The following is a 15,851-nucleotide window of genomic DNA, read 5'->3' on the forward strand; positions in this document are numbered from 1 at the left end:
ACAAAGCTATGCTGCCTGTTTAGTCCTTTTACCAGTTTTGAACTGTATTTAGCCTACTTATTTGTGCCTACTAACTGTGTCTGCCTCCCATTACAGTTGTCCTCCACTGAACAAAGCTATGCCGCCTGTTAAATCCATTTACAGTGTTGAACTGCATTTAGCCTACTTATTTGGGCCTACTAACTGTGTCTGCCTCCCATTACAATTGTCCTCCACTGAACAAAGCTATGATGCCTGTTTAGTCCTTTTACCAGTTTTGAACTGCATTTAGCCTACTTATTTGGGCCTACTAACTGTATCTGCCTCCCATTACAGTTGTCTTCCACTGAACAAAGCTATGCCGCCTGTTTAGTCCTTTTACCAGTTTTGAACTGCATTTAGCTTACTTATTTGGGCCTACTAACTGTGTCTGCCTCCCATTACAGTTGTCCTCCACTGAACAAAGCTATGCCACCTGTTTAGTCCTTTTACAGTTTTGAACTGCATTTACCCTACTTATTTGGGCCTACTGCGTCTGCCTCCCATTACAGTTGTCCTCCACTGAACAAAGCTATGCCACCTGTTTAGTCCTTTTACCAGTTTTGAACTGCATTTAGCCTACTTATTTGGGCCTACTAACTGTGTCTGCCTCCCATTACAGTTGTCTTCCACTGAACAAAGCTATGCTGCCTGTTTAGTCCTTTTACAGGTTTGAACTGCATTTACCCTACTTATTTGGGCCTACTGGGTCTGCCTCCCATTACAGTTGTCCTCCACTGAACAAAGCTATGCCGCCTGTTAAGTCCTTTTACAAGTTTTGAACTGCATTTAGCCTACTTATTTGGGCCTACTAACTGTGTCTGCCTCCTATTATAGTTGTCCTCCACTGAACAAAGCTATGCCGCCTGTTTAGTCCTTTTACCAGTTTTGAACTGCATTTAGTCAACTTATTTGGGCCTACTAACTGTGTCTGCCTCCCATTACAGTTGACCTCCACTGAACAAAGCTATGCCGCCTGTTTAGTCCTTTTACCAGTTTTGAACTGCATTTAGCCTACTTATTTGGGCCTACTGTGTCTACCTCCCTTTACAGTTGTCCTCCACTGAACAAAGCTTTGCCGCCTGTTTAGTCTTTTTACCAGTTTTGAACTGCATTTGCCTACTTATTTGGGCCTACTAACTGTGTCTGCCTCCCATTACAGTTGCCCTCCACTGAACAAAGCTATGCCACCTGTTTATTCCTTTTTATCAGTTTTGAACTGTATTTTGCCTACTTATTTGGGCCTACTAACTGTGTCTGCTTCCCATTACAGTTGTCCTCCACTGAACAAAGCTATGCTGCCTGTTTAGTCCTTTTACCAGTTTTGAACTGCATTTAGCCTACTTATTTGGGCCTACTAACTGTCTGTCTCCCATAACAGTTGAACTCCACTGAACAAAGCTATGCCGACTGTTTGGTCCTTTTATCAGTTTTGAACTGCATTTAGCCTTCTTATTTGGGCCTACTAACTGTGTCTGCCTCCCATTACAGTTGTCCTCCACTGAACAAAGATATGCCGCCAGTTTCGTCCTTATACAAGTTTTGAACTGCATTTACCCTACTTATTTGGGCCTACTGTGTCTGCCTCCCATTACAGTTGTCCTCCACTGAACAAAGCTATGCCGCCTGTTTAGTCCTTTTACCAGTTTTGAACTGCATTTAGCCTACTTATTTGGGCCTACTAACTGTGTCTCCCTCCCATTACAGTTGTCCTCCGCTGAACAAAGCTATGCCGCCAGTTTAGTCCTTATACCAGTTTTGAACTGCATTTAGCCTAGTTATTTGGGCCTACTAACTGTGTCTGCCTCCCATTACAGTTGTCCTCCCCTGAACAAAGCTATGCTGCCTGTTTAGTCCTTTTAACAGTTTTGAACTGCATTTAGCCTACTTATTTGGGCCTACTAACTGTATCTGCCTCCCATTACAGTTGTCCTCCACTGAACAAAGCTATGCTGCCTGTTTATTCCTTTTAACAGTTTTGAACTGCATTTAGCCTACTTATTTGGGCCTACTAACTGTGTTTGTCTCCTATTACAGTTGTCCTCCACTGAACAAAGCAATGCCGCCTGTTTAGTCCTTTTACCAGTTTTGAACTGCATTTAGCCTACTTATTTGGGCCTACTAACTGTGTCTGCCTCCCATTACAGTTGTCCTCCACTGAACAAAGCTATGCCGCCTGTTTAGTCCTTTGACAGTTTTGAACTGCATTTACCCTACTTATTTGGGCCTACAGGGTCTGCCTCCCATTACAGTTGTCCTCCACTGAACAAAGCTATGCCGCCTCTTTAGTCCTTTTACCAGTTTTGAACTGCATTTAGCCTACTTATTTGGGCCTACTAACTGTATCTGCCTCCCATTACAGTTGTCTTCCACTGAACAAAGCTATGCCGCCTGTTTAGTCCTTTTACCAGTTTTGAACTGCATTTAGCCTACTTATTTGGGCCTACTAACTGTGTCTGCCTCCCATTACAGTTGTCCTCCACTGAACAAAGCTATGCTGCCTGTTTAGTCCTTTTACCAGTTTTGAACTGTATTTAGCCTACTTATTTGGGCCTACTGTGTCTGCCTCCCATTACAGTTGTCCTCCACTGAACAAAGCTATGCCGCCTGTTTAGTCTTTTTACCAGTTTTGAACTGCATTTAGCCTACTTATTTGGGCCTACTAACTGTGTCTGCCTCCCATTACAGTTGTCCTCCACTGAACAAAGCTATGCCGCCTGTTTAGTCCTTTTAACAGTTTTGAACTGCATTTAGCCTACTTATTTGGGCCTACTAACTGTGTCTGCCTCCCATTACAATTGTCCTCCACTGAAGAAAGCTATGCCGCCTGTTTAGTCCTTTTACCAGTTTTGAACTGTATTTAGCCTACTTATTTGGGCCTACTAACTGTGTCTGCCTCCCATTACAGTTGTCCTCCACTGAACAAGGCTATGCTGCCTGTTTAGTCCTTTTACCAGTTTTGAACTGTATTTAGCCTACTTATTTGTGCCTACTAACTGTGTCTGCCTCCCATTACAGTTGTCCTCCACTGAACAAAGCTATGCCGCCTGTTAAATCCATTTACAGTGTTGAACTGCATTTAGCCTACTTATTTGGGCCTACTAACTGTGTCTGCCTCCCATTACAATTGTCCTCCACTGAACAAAGCTATGATGCCTGTTTAGTCCTTTTACCAGTTTTGAACTGCATTTAGCCTACTTATTTGGGCCTACTAACTGTATCTGCCTCCCATTACAGTTGTCTTCCACTGAACAAAGCTATGCCGCCTGTTTAGTCCTTTTACCAGTTTTGAACTGCATTTAGCTTACTCATTTGGGCCTACTAACTGTGTCTGCCTCCCATTACAGTTGTCCTCCACTGAACAAAGCTATGCCACCTGTTTAGTCCTTTTACAGTTTTGAACTGCATTTACCCTACTTATTTGGGCCTACTGCATCTGCCTCCCATTACAGTTGTCCTCCACTGAACAAAGCTATGCCACCTGTTTAGTCCTTTTACCAGTTTTGAACTGCATTTAGCCTACTTATTTGGGCCTACTAACTGTGTCTGCCTCCCATTACAGTTGTCCTCCACTGAACAAAGCTATGCTGCCTGTTTAGTCCTTTTACAGGTTTGAACTGCATTTACCCTACTTATTTGGGCCTACTGGGTCTGCCTCCCATTACAGTTGTCCTCCACTGAACAAAGCTATGCCGCCTGTTAAGTCCTTTTACCAGTTTTGAACTGCATTTAGCCTACTTATTTGGGCCTACTAACTGTGTCTGCCTCCTATTATAGTTGTCCTCCACTGAACAAAGCTATGCCGCCTGTTTAGTCCTTTTACCAGTTTTGAACTGCATTTAGCCTACTTATTTGGGCCTACTAACTGTGTCTGCCTCCCATTACAGTTGACCTCCACTGAACAAAGCTATGCCGCCTGTTTAGTCTTTTTACCAGTTTTGAACTGCATTTAGCCTACTTATTTGGGCCTACTAACTGTGTCTACCTCCCTTTACAGTTGTCCTCCACTGAACAAAGCTATGCCGCCTGTTTAGTCTTTTTACCAGTTTTGAACTGCATTTAGCCTACTTATTTGGGCCTACTAACTGTGTCTGCCTCCCATTACAATTGTCCTCCACTGAAGAAAGCTATGCCGCCTGTTTAGTCCTTTTACCAGTTTTGAACTGCATTTAGCCTACTTATTTGGGCCTACTAACTGTGTCTGCCTCCCATTACAGTTGTCCTCCACTGAACAAAGCTATGCTGCCTGTTTAGTCCTTTTACCAGTTTTGAACTGTATTTAGCCTACTTATTTGGGCCTACTGTGTCTGCCTCCCATTACAGTTGTCCTCCACTGAACAAAGCTATGCCGCCTGTTTAGTCTTTTTACCAGTTTTGAACTGCATTTAGCCTACTTATTTGGGCCTACTAACTGTGTCTGCCTCCCATTACAGTTGTCCTCCACTGAACAAAGCTATGCCGCCTGTTTAGTCCTTTTAACAGTTTTGAACTGCATTTAGCCTACTTATTTGGGCCTACTAACTGTGTCTGCCTCCCATTACTATTGTCCTCCACTGAAGAAAGCTATGCCGCCTGTTTAGTCCTTTTACCAGTTTTGAACTGCATTTAGCCTACTTATTTGGGCCTACTAACTGTGTCTGCCTCCCATTACAGTTGTCCTCCACTGAACAAAGCTATGCTGCCTGTTTAGTCCTTTTACCAGTTTTGAACTGTATTTAGCCTACTTATTTGTGCCTACTAACTGTATCTGCCTCCCATTACAGTTGTCCTCCACTGAACAAAGCTATGCCGCCTGTTTAGTCCTTTTACCAGTTTTGAACTGCATTTAGCCTACTTATTTGGGCCTACTAACTGTGTCTGCCTCCCATTACAGTTGTCCTCCACTGAACAAAGCTATGCTGCCTGTTTAGTCCTTTTACCAGTTTTGAACTGTATTTAGCCTAGTAATTTGGGCCTACTGTGTCTGCCTCCCATTACAGTTGTCCTCCACTGAACAAAGCTATGCCACCTGTTTAGTCTTTTTACCAGTTTTGAACTGCATTTAGCCTACTTATTTGGGCCTACTAACTGTGTCTGCCTCCCATTACAGTTGTCCTCCACTGAACAAAGCTATGCTGCCTGTTTAGTCCTTTTAACAGTTTTGAACTGCATTTAGCCTACTTATTTGGGCCTACTAACTGTGTCTGCCTCCCATTACAGTTGTACTCCACTGAACAAAACTATGCTGCCTGTTTAGTCCTTTTACCAGTTTTGAACTGTATTTAGCCTACTTATTTGTGCCTACTAACTGTGTCTGCCTCCCATTACAGTTGTCCTCCACTGAACAAAGCTATGCCGCCTGTTAAATCCATTTACAGTGTTGAACTGCATTTAGCCTACTTATTTGGGCCTACTAACTGTGTCTGCCTCCCATTACAATTGTCCTCCACTGAACAAAGCTATGATGCCTGTTTAGTCCTTTTACCAGTTTTGAACTGCATTTAGCCTACTTATTTGGGCCTACTAACTGTATCTGCCTCCCATTACAGTTGTCTTCCACTGAACAAAGCTATGCCGCCTGTTTAGTCCTTTTACCAGTTTTGAACTGCATTTAGCTTACTCATTTGGGCCTACTAACTGTGTCTGCCTCCCATTACAGTTGTCCTCCACTGAACAAAGCTATGCCACCTGTTTAGTCCTTTTACAGTTTTGAACTGCATTTACCCTACTTATTTGGGCCTACTGCATCTGCCTCCCATTACAGTTGTCCTCCACTGAACAAAGCTATGCCACCTGTTTAGTCCTTTTACCAGTTTTGAACTGCATTTAGCCTACTTATTTGGGCCTACTAACTGTGTCTGCCTCCCATTACAGTTGTCCTCCACTGAACAAAGCTATGCTGCCTGTTTAGTCCTTTTACAGGTTTGAACTGCATTTACCCTACTTATTTGGGCCTACTGGGTCTGCCTCCCATTACAGTTGTCCTCCACTGAACAAAGCTATGCCGCCTGTTAAGTCCTTTTACCAGTTTTGAACTGCATTTAGCCTACTTATTTGGGCCTACTAACTGTGTCTGCCTCCTATTATAGTTGTCCTCCACTGAACAAAGCTATGCCGCCTGTTTAGTCCTTTTACCAGTTTTGAACTGCATTTAGTCAACTTATTTGGGCCTACTAACTGTGTCTGCCTCCCATTACAGTTGTCCTCCACTGAACAAAGCTATGCTGCCTGTTTAGTCCTTTTACCAGTTTTGAACTGTATTTAGCCTACTTATTTGTGCCTACTAACTGTGTCTGCCTCCCATTACAGTTGTCCTCCACTGAACAAAGCTATGCCGCCTGTTTTGTCTTTTTACCAGTTTTGAACTGCATTTAGCCTACTTATTTGGGCCTACTAACTGTGTCTGCCTCCCATTACAGTTGTCCTCCACTGAACAAAGCTATGCCGCCTGTTTAGTCCTTTTAACAGTTTTGAACTGCATTTAGCCTACTTATTTGGGCCTACTAACTGTGTCTGCCTCCCATTACAATTGTCCTCCACTGAAGAAAGCTATGCCGCCTGTTTAGTCCTTTTACCAGTTTTGAACTGCATTTAGCCTACTTATTTGGGCCTACTAACTGTGTCTGCCTCCCATTACAGTTGTCCTCCACTGAACAAAGCTATGCTGCCTGTTTAGTCCTTTTACCAGTTTTGAACTGTATTTAGCCTACTTATTTGGGCCTACTGTGTCTGCCTCCCATTACAGTTGTCCTCCACTGAACAAAGCTATGCCGCCTGTTTAGTCTTTTTACCAGTTTTGAACTGCATTTAGCCTACTTATTTGGGCCTACTAACTGTGTCTGCCTCCCATTACAGTTGTCCTCCACTGAACAAAGCTATGCCGCCTGTTTAGTCCTTTTAACAGTTTTGAACTGCATTTAGCCTACTTATTTGGGCCTACTAACTGTGTCTGCCTCCCATTACAATTGTCCTCCACTGAAGAAAGCTATGCCGCCTGTTTAGTCCTTTTACCAGTTTTGAACTGCATTTAGCCTACTTATTTGGGCCTACTAACTGTGTCTGCCTCCCATTACAGTTGTCCTCCACTGAACAAAGCTATGCTGCCTGTTTAGTCCTTTTACCAGTTTTGAACTGTATTTAGCCTACTTATTTGTGCCTACTAACTGTGTCTGCCTCCCATTACAGTTGTCCTCCACTGAACAAAGCTATGCCGCCTGTTAAATCCATTTACAGTGTTGAACTGCATTTAGCCTACTTATTTGGGCCTACTAACTGTGTCTGCCTCCCATTACAATTGTCCTCCACTGAACAAAGCTATGATGCCTGTTTAGTCCTTTTACCAGTTTTGAACTGCATTTAGCCTACTTATTTGGGCCTACTAACTGTATCTGCCTCCCATTACAGTTGTCTTCCACTGAACAAAGCTATGCCGCCTGTTTAGTCCTTTTACCAGTTTTGAACTGCATTTAGCTTACTCATTTGGGCCTACTAACTGTGTCTGCCTCCCATTACAGTTGTCCTCCACTGAACAAAGCTATGCTGCCTGTTTAGTCCTTTTACAGGTTTGAACTGCATTTACCCTACTTATTTGGGCCTACTGGGTCTGCCTCCCATTACAGTTGTCCTCCACTGAACAAAGCTATGCCGCCTGTTAAGTCCTTTTACCAGTTTTGAACTGCATTTAGCCTACTTATTTGGGCCTACTAACTGTGTCTGCCTCCTATTATAGTTGTCCTCCACTGAACAAAGCTATGCCGCCTGTTTAGTCCTTTTACCAGTTTTGAACTGCATTTAGCCTACTTATTTGGGCCTACTAACTGTGTCTGCCTCCCATTACAGTTGACCTCCACTGAACAAAGCTATGCCGCCTGTTTAGTCTTTTTACCAGTTTTGAACTGCATTTAGCCTACTTATTTGGGCCTACTAACTGTGTCTACCTCCCTTTACAGTTGTCCTCCACTGAACAAAGCTATGCCGCCTGTTTAGTCTTTTTACCAGTTTTGAACTGCATTTAGCCTACTTATTTGGGCCTACTAACTGTGTCTGCCTCCCATTACAATTGTCCTCCACTGAAGAAAGCTATGCCGCCTGTTTAGTCCTTTTACCAGTTTTGAACTGCATTTAGCCTACTTATTTGGGCCTACTAACTGTGTCTGCCTCCCATTACAGTTGTCCTCCACTGAACAAAGCTATGCTGCCTGTTTAGTCCTTTTACCAGTTTTGAACTGTATTTAGCCTACTTATTTGGGCCTACTGTGTCTGCCTCCCATTACAGTTGTCCTCCACTGAACAAAGCTATGCCGCCTGTTTAGTCTTTTTACCAGTTTTGAACTGCATTTAGCCTACTTATTTGGGCCTACTAACTGTGTCTGCCTCCCATTACAGTTGTCCTCCACTGAACAAAGCTATGCCGCCTGTTTAGTCCTTTTAACAGTTTTGAACTGCATTTAGCCTACTTATTTGGGCCTACTAACTGTGTCTGCCTCCCATTACAATTGTCCTCCACTGAAGAAAGCTATGCCGCCTGTTTAGTCCTTTTACCAGTTTTGAACTGCATTTAGCCTACTTATTTGGGCCTACTAACTGTGTCTGCCTCCCATTACAGTTGTCCTCCACTGAACAAAGCTATGCTGCCTGTTTAGTCCTTTTACCAGTTTTGAACTGTATTTAGCCTACTTATTTGTGCCCACTAACTGTGTCTGCCTCCCATTACAGTTGTCCTCCACTGAACAAAGCTATGCCGCCTGTTAAATCCATTTACAGTGTTGAACTGCATTTAGCCTACTTATTTGGGCCTACTAACTGTGTCTGCCTCCCATTACAATTGTCCTCCACTGAACAAAGCTATGATGCCTGTTTAGACCTTTTACCAGTTTTGAACTGCATTTAGCCTACTTATTTGGGCCTACTAACTGTATCTGCCTCCCATTACAGTTGTCTTCCACTGAACAAAGCTATGCCGCCTGTTTAGTCCTTTTACCAGTTTTGAACTGCATTTAGCTTACTCATTTGGGCCTACTAACTGTGTCTGCCTCCCATTACAGTTGTCCTCCACTGAACAAAGCTATGCCACCTGTTTAGTCCTTTTACAGTTTTGAACTGCATTTACCCTACTTATTTGGGCCTACTGCATCTGCCTCCCATTACAGTTGTCCTCCACTGAACAAAGCTATGCCACCTGTTTAGTCCTTTTACCAGTTTTGAACTGCATTTAGCCTACTTATTTGGGCCTACTGTGTCTGCCTCCCATTACAGTTGTCCTCCACTGAACAAAGCTATGCCGCCTGTTTATTCCTTTTACCAGTTTTGAACTGCATTTAGCCTACTTATTTGGGCCTACTGTGTCTACCTCCCTTTACAGTTGTCCTCCACTGAACAAAGCTATGCCGCCTGTTTAGTCTTTTTACCAGTTTTGAACTGCATTTAGCCTACTTATTTGGGCCTACTAACTGTGTCTGCCTCCCATTACAGTTGCCCTCCACTGAACAAAGCTATGCCACCTGTTTAGACCTTTTATCAGTTTTGAACTGTATTTTGCCTACTTATTTGGGCCTACTAACTGTGTCTGCTTCCCATTACAGTTGTCCTCCACTGAAGAGAGCTTTGCCGCCTGTTTAGTCCTTTTACCAGTTTTGAACTGCATTTAGCCTACTTATTTGGGCCTACTAACTGTGTCTGCCTCCCATTACAGTTGTCCTCCACTGAACAAAGCTATGCTGCCTGTTTAGTCCTTTTACCAGTTTTGAACTGTATTTAGCCTACTTATTTGTGCCTACTAACTGTGTCTGCCTCCCATTACAGTTGTCCTCCACTGAACAAAGCTATGCCGCCTGTTTAGTCTTTTTACCAGTTTTGAACTGCATTTAGCCTACTTATTTGGGCCTACTAACTGTGTCTGCCTCCCATTACAGTTGTCCTCCACTGAACAAAGCTATGCCGCCTGTTTAGTCCTTTTAACAGTTTTGAACTGTATTTAGCCTACTTATTTGTGCCTACTAACTGTGTCTGCCTCCCATTACAGTTGTCCTCCACTGAACAAAGCTATGCCACCTGTTAAATCGATTTACAGTGTTGAACTTCATTTAGCCTACTTATTTGGGCCTACTGTGTCTGCCTCCCTTTACAGTTGTCCTCCACTGAACAAAGCTATGGCGCCTGTTTAGTCCTTTTACCAGATTTGAACTGCATTTAGCCTACTTATTTGGGCCTACTGTGTCTGCCTCCCTTTACAGTTGTCCTCCACTGAACAAAGCTATGCCGCCTGTTTAGTCCTTTTACCAGTTTTGAACTGCATTTATCCTACTTATTTGGGCCTACTAACTGTGTCTGCCTCCCATTACAGTTGTCCTCCGCTGAACAAAGCTATGCTGCCTGTTTAGTCCTTTTACCAGTTTTGAACTGCATTTAACCTACTTATTTGGGCCTACTAACTGTGTCTGCCTCCCATTACAGTTGTCCTCCTCTGAACAAACCTGTGCCGCCAGTTTAGTCCTTATACCAGTTTTGAACTGCATTTAGCTTACTTATTTGGGCCTACTAACTGTGTCTGCCTCCCATTACAGTTGTCCTCCACTGAACAAAGCTATGCCACCTGTTTAGTCCTTTTACAGTTTTGAACTGCATTTACCCTACTTATTTGGGCCTACTGCATCTGCCTCCCATTACAGTTGTCCTCCACTGAACAAAGCTATGCCACCTGTTTAGTCCTTTTACCAGTTTTGAACTGCATTTAGCCTACTTATTTGGGCCTACTAACTGTGTCTGCCTCCCATTACAGTTGTCCTCCACTGAACAAAGCTATGCCGCCTGTTTAGTCCTTTTACCAGTTTTGAACTGCATTTAGCCTACTTATTTGGGCCTACTAACTGTGTCTGCCTCCCATTACAGTTGTCCTCCACTGAACAAAGCTATGCCACCTGTTTAGTCCTTTTATCAGTTTTGAACTGTATTTAGCCTACTTATTTGGGCCTACTAACTGTGTCTGCTTCCCATTATAGTTGTCCTCCACTGAACAAAGCTATGCTGCCTGTTTAGTCCTTTTACCAGTTTTGAACTGCATTTAGCCTACTTATTTGGGCCTACTAACTGTCTGCCTCCCATAATAGTTGTCTTCCACTGAACAAAGCTATGCCTACTGTTTAGTCCTTTTATCAGTTTTGAACTGCATTTAGCCTACTTATTTGGGCCTACTAACTGTGTCTGCCTCCCATTGCAGTTGTCCTCCGCTGAACAAAGTTATGCTGCCTGTTTAGTCCTTTTACCAGTTTTGAACTGCATTTAACCTACTTATTTGGGCCTACTAACTGTGTGTGCCTCCCATTACAGTTGTCCTCCTCTGAACAAACCTATGCCGCCAGTTTAGTCCTTATACCAGTTTTGAACTGCATTTAGCCTACTTATTTGGGCCTACTAACTGTGTCTGCCTCCCATTACAGTTGTCCTCCGCTGAACAAAGCTATTCCACCTGTTTAGTCCTTTTACCAGTTTTGAACTGCATTTAGCCTACTTATTTGGGCCTACTAACTGTGTCTGCCTCCCATTACAGTCGTCCTCCCCTGAACAAAGCTAAGCCGCCTTTTTAGTTTTTTTAACAGTTTTGAACTGCATTTAGCCTACTTATTTGGGCCTACAGGGTCTGCCTCCCATTACATTTGGCCTCCACTGAACAAAGCTATGCTGCCTGTTTAGTCCTTTTACCAGTTTTGAACTGCATTTAGTCAACTTATTTGGGCCTACTAACTGTGTCTGCCTCCCATTACAGTTGACCTCCACTGAACAAAGCTATGCCGCCTGTTTAGTCCTTTTACCAGTTTTGAACTGCATTTAGCCTACTTATTTGGGCCTACTAACTGTGTCTGCCTCCCATTACAATTGTCCTCCACTGAACAAAGCTATGCCGCCTGTTTAGTCCTTTTACCAGTTTTGAACTGCATTTAGCCTACTTATTTGGGCCTACTAACTGTGTCTGCCTCCCATTACAGTTGTCCTCCCCTGAACAAAGCTATGCCGCCTGTTTAGTCCTTTTACAAGTTTTAAACTGCATTTAGCCTACTTATTTGGGCCTACTAACTGTGTCTGCCTCCCATTACAGTTGTCCTCCACTGAACAAAGCTATGCTGCCTGTTTAGTCTTTTTACCAGTTTTGAACTACATTTAGTCAACTTGTTTGGGCCTACTAACTGTGTCTGCCTCCCATTACAGTTGACCTCCACTGAACAAAGCTATGCCGCCTGTTTAGTCCTTTTACCAGTTTTGAACTGCATTTAGCCTACTTATTTGGGCTTACTAACTGTGTCTGCCTCCCATTACAGTTGTCCGCCACTGAACAAAGCTATGCTGCCTGTTTAGTCCTTTTACCAGTTTTGAACTGTATTTAGCCTACTTATTTGTGCCTACTAACTGTGTCTGCCTCCCATTACAGTTGTCCTCCACTGAACAAAGCTATGCCGCCTGTTTAGTCCTTTTACCAGTTTTGAACTGCATTTATCCTACTTATTTGGGCCTACTAACTGTGTCTGCCTCCCATTACAGTTGTCCTCCACTGAACAAAGCTATGCCGCCTGTTAAGTCCATTTACAGTGTTGAACTGCATTTAGCCTACTTATTTGGGCCTACTAACTGTGTCTGCCTCCCATTACAATTGTCCTCCACTGAACAAAGCTATGATGCCTGTTTAGTCCTTTTACCACTTTTGAACTGCATTTAGCCTACTTATTTGTGCCTACTAACTGTGTCTGCCTCCCATTACAGTTGTCCTCCACTGAACAAAGCTATGCCGCCTGTTTAGTCCTTTTACCAGTTTTGAACTGCATTTAGCCTACTTATTTGGGCCTACTAACTGTGTCTGCCTCCCATTACAGTTGTCCTCCTCTGAACAAAGCTATGCCGCCTGTTAAGTCCATTTACAGTGTTGAACTGCATTTAGCCTACTTATTTGGGCCTACTAACTGTGTCTGCCTCCCATTACAATTGTCCTCCACTGAACAAAGCTATGCCGCCTGTTTAGTCCTTTTACCAGCTTTGAACTGCATTTAGCCTACTTATTTGGGCCTACTAACTGTGTCTGCCTCCCAGTACAGTTGTCCTCCACTGAAGAGAGCTTTGCCGCCTGTTTAGTCCTTTTACCAGTTTTGAACTGCATTTAGCCTACTTATTTGGGCCTACTAACTGTGTCTGCCTCCCATTACAGTTGTCCTCCACTGAACAAAGCTATGCCGCCTGTTAAATCCATTTACAGTGTTGAACTGCATTTAGCCTACTTATTTGGGCCTACTAACTGTGTCTGCCTCCCATTACAATTGTCCTCCACTGAACAAAGCTATGATTCCTGTTTAGTCCTTTTACCAGTTTTGAACTGCATTTAGCCTACTTATTTGGGCCTACTAACTGTATCTGCCTCCCATTACAGTTGTCTTCCACTGAACAAAGCTATGCCGCCTGTTTAGTCCTTTTACCAGTTTTGAACTGCATTTAGCTTACTTATTTGGGCCTACTAACTGTGTCTGCCTCCCATTACAGTTGTCCTCCACTGAACAAAGCTATGCCACCTGTTTAGTCCTTTTACAGTTTTGAACTGCATTTACCCTACTTATTTGGGCCTACTGCGTCTGCCTCCCATTACAGTTGTCCTCCACTGAACAAAGCTATGCCACCTGTTTAGTCCTTTTACCAGTTTTGAACTGCATTTAGCCTACTTATTTGGGCCTACTAACTGTGTCTGCCTCCCATTACAGTTGTCCTCCACTGAACAAAGCTATGCTGCCTGTTTAGTCCTTTTACAGGTTTGAACTGCATTTACCCTACTTATTTGGGCCTACTGGGTCTGCCTCCCATTACAGTTGTCCTCCACTGAACAAAGCTATGCCGCCTGTTAAGTCCTTTTACCAGTTTTGAACTGCATTTAGCCTACTTATTTGGGCCTACTAACTGTCTGCCTCCTATTATAGTTGTCCTCCACTGAACAAAGCTATGCCGCCTGTTTAGTCCTTTTACCAGTTTTGAACTGCATTTAGTCAACTTATTTGGGCCTACTAACTGTGTCTGCCTCCCATTACAGTTGACCTCCACTGAACAAAGCTATGCCGCCTGTTTAGTCCTTTTACCAGTTTTGAACTGCATTTAGCCTACTTATTTGGGCCTACTGTGTCTACCTCCCTTTACAGTTGTCCTCCACTGAACAAAGCTATGCCGCCTGTTTAGTCTTTTTACCAGTTTTGAACTGCATTTAGCCTACTTATTTGGGCCTACTAACTGTGTCTGCCTCCCATTACAGTTGCCCTCCACTGAACAAAGCTATGCCACCTGTTTAGTCCTTTTATCAGTTTTGAACTGTATTTTGCCTACTTATTTGGGCCTACTAACTGTGTCTGCTTCCCATTACAGTTGTCCTCCACTGAAGAGAGCTTTGCCGCCTGTTTAGTCCTTTTACCAGTTTTGAACTGCATTTAGCCTACTTATTTGGGCCTACTAACTGTGTCTGCCTCCCATTACAGTTGTCCTCCACTGAACAAAGCTATGCTGCCTGTTTAGTCCTTTTACCAGTTTTGAACTGTATTTAGCCTACTTATTTGTGCCTACTAACTGTGTCTGCCTCCCATTACAGTTGTCCTCCACTGAACAAAGCTATGCCGCCTGTTTAGTCTTTTTACCAGTTTTGAACTGCATTTAGCCTACTTATTTGGGCCTACTAACTGTGTTTGCCTCCCATTACAGTTGTCCTCCACTGAACAAAGCTATGCCGCCTGTTTAGTCCTTTTAACAGTTTTGAACTGCATTTAGCCTACTTATTTGGGCCTACTAACTGTGTCTGCCTCCCATTACAATTGTCCTCCACTGAAGAAAGCTATGCCGCCTGTTTAGTCCTTTTACCAGTTTTGAACTGCATTTAGCCTACTTATTTGGGCCTACTAACTGTGTCTGCCTCCCATTACAGTTGTCCTCCACTGAACAAAGCTATGCTGCCTGTTTAGTCCTTTTACCAGTTTTGAACTGTATTTAGCCTACTTATTTGGGCCTACTGTGTCTGCCTCCCATTACAGTTGTCCTCCACTGAACAAAGCTATGCCGCCTGTTTAGTCTTTTTACCAGTTTTGAACTGCATTTAGCCTACTTATTTGGGCCTACTAACTGTGTCTGCCTCCCATTACAGTTGTCCTCCACTGAACAAAGCTATGCCGCCTGTTTAGTCCTTTTAACAGTTTTGAACTGCATTTAGCCTACTTATTTGGGCCTACTAACTGTGTCTGCCTCCCATTACAATTGTCCTCCACTGAAGAAAGCTATGCCGCCTGTTTAGTCCTTTTACCAGTTTTGAACTGCATTTAGCCTACTTATTTGGGCCTACTAACTGTGTCTGCCTCCCATTACAGTTGTCCTCCACTGAACAAAGCTATGCTGCCTGTTTAGTCCTTTTACCAGTTTTGAACTGTATTTAGCCTACTTATTTGTGCCTACTAACTGTGTCTGCCTCCCATTACAGTTGTCCTCCACTGAACAAAGCTATGCCGCCTGTTAAATCCATTTACAGTGTTGAACTGCATTTAGCCTACTTATTTGGGCCTACTAACTGTGTCTGCCTCCCATTACAATTGTCCTCCACTGAACAAAGCTATGATGCCTGTTTAGTCCTTTTACCAGTTTTGAACTGCATTTAGCCTACTTATTTGGGCCTACTAACTGTATCTGCCTCCCATTACAGTTGTCTTCCACTGAACAAAGCTATGCCGCCTGTTTAGTCCTTTTACCAGTTTTGAACTGCATTTAGCTTACTTATTTGGGCCTACTAACTGTGTCTGCCTCCCATTACAGTTGTCCTCCACTGAACAAAGCTATGCCACCTGTTTAGTCCTTTTACA

This window comes from Ranitomeya variabilis, chromosome 3 (assembly GCF_051348905.1).
Source record: "Ranitomeya variabilis isolate aRanVar5 chromosome 3, aRanVar5.hap1, whole genome shotgun sequence".
NCBI lineage: Eukaryota > Metazoa > Chordata > Amphibia > Anura > Dendrobatidae > Ranitomeya > Ranitomeya variabilis.